Below are 1,438 nucleotides of genomic sequence, written 5' to 3'. Positions count from 1 at the left end.
AAAAAGATATTTATTATTGTATCAGGTCACAGAATTTTAAAAAGATATTTATTATTGTATCAGGTCACAGAATTTTACACACATTACTGTTACGTCATTCGCATTGCATGTATGTTACTCTGTTTCTAATTTATTGCTTAATGCCAATGTTAATACTCTTGTGTTCATTTATTTATTAATGAACTAGCTACACATCGTCATCACTATTAACGTATTTTATTATATTGATATGATAAACACCTATGTTTCAATTTGGTCCAAAAATATCAATTTAGTACAAGGGAAATTGACGAGGATTGTCAATAGCTTTCAACAGTCGTGACGTCACTTCCCTCGTAATGACGCATAGTAACTTAGCAACTGTTTCTAAACTATCGGAACAATGGCGGATGCCCTTATAAAATATTTCTCCGACGAGTATAAAAGTGTATCCAGAGGAGAAACACATTATAAATATGATTATGTTTTGACTTTTATACATTCTGATCACATTACATATGAAAAGTTCTAGCCAGCATGAAGAATAAAAAGTACCGATTTTTTTTGTTTAGAACCATGCTGCTCGCCGTTGCTGGGCGACGTGATATCGGACTATTAAATCCAATTGGAGAGACAAGTTTGTGACGAGAATTAACCCCCCCCCCCCCCAAACACCCCCCCCCAAAAAAAAAACAAAAAACAAAAAAAAAAACAAAAGAAAAAACAAAAACAAACAAACAAACAAACAAAAAAACCCAAAAAAAACAAAACAAAACAAAACCAAACCAGAAGTGTTTTGTCAGTTTGCGTCAAAATTGATTTCTTGCTTTTACTGTTCCCATCTACTTTCTGTCCTATGCTACTGTGATGAACAATAATAAATGATTATTGATATATTTATATAAAAAAGGAAAATTGTTGACTTCCTGTGTTATATTGAGTGAATGCATTATCTACCAAATTCAGGCCCGTAGTTTATGGACAAAGACAAATGACAGTGACCTGTCAACCGGAGCCATCGTTAGCCTGATACCGAAATCCAAAAGGACTGGCAGGTTGACGTCATTATTTGGTTTTTGCACCGCCTAGTGAGTTGTCGTTAGTAGAGCTCATGGAAACAAGTTATTTAATTGGTTGAACTATTGAATACAACTCACGATTTGTTTTCTTTTGTGGCAAAAGACTGGCATTTTGACGTCATTTTTTGGTCAGTATCAGGCCATAACTTTACGAAGGCCACGTGTCAACATGGGACTGACTAGTGTCTGGGTGTTAAGGCTTGTTTTGAAAATGATTTGTTGTGATTTTGTGAGTTTTGTTCACTCGTAGAAATCATCGAGCCCTAAAAGAAAGTGTTTACATGTGTACTGTCCTCTTCAAAATATTTCCTGTGTTGGTTACAACTAAGGGACGGAATCTGTGATAAAGGATTTACCATATAGATAGTATGCAGATGACG

The 1,438-nt window shown here is 34.8% G+C and overlaps 1 long non-coding RNA gene across 1 annotated transcript in view; it reads left to right on the top strand.

Annotated features, from left to right (window-relative positions):
- The window catches only part of LOC144980780 (uncharacterized), a 1,888-nt gene extending 994 nt beyond the window's left edge, over positions 1–894 (top strand). The window contains exons 1-2 of the long non-coding RNA XR_013646956.1: positions 1–25; positions 64–894. The exon at positions 1–25 is cut by the window's left edge and continues 994 nt beyond it. This is a non-coding gene — a long non-coding RNA (uncharacterized LOC144980780). The remainder of the gene's footprint in view (positions 26–63) is intronic.
- The last annotated feature ends 544 nt before the right edge of the window (positions 895–1,438 follow it).

The sequence above is a fragment of the Berghia stephanieae genome, chromosome 10 (assembly GCF_034508935.2).
Source record: "Berghia stephanieae isolate SIO BIC M18660-M18661 chromosome 10, UCSD_Bste_1.3, whole genome shotgun sequence".
Taxonomy (NCBI): Eukaryota; Metazoa; Mollusca; class Gastropoda; order Nudibranchia; family Aeolidiidae; genus Berghia; species Berghia stephanieae.
This window is presented reverse-complemented; position numbering and strand designations above follow the sequence as displayed.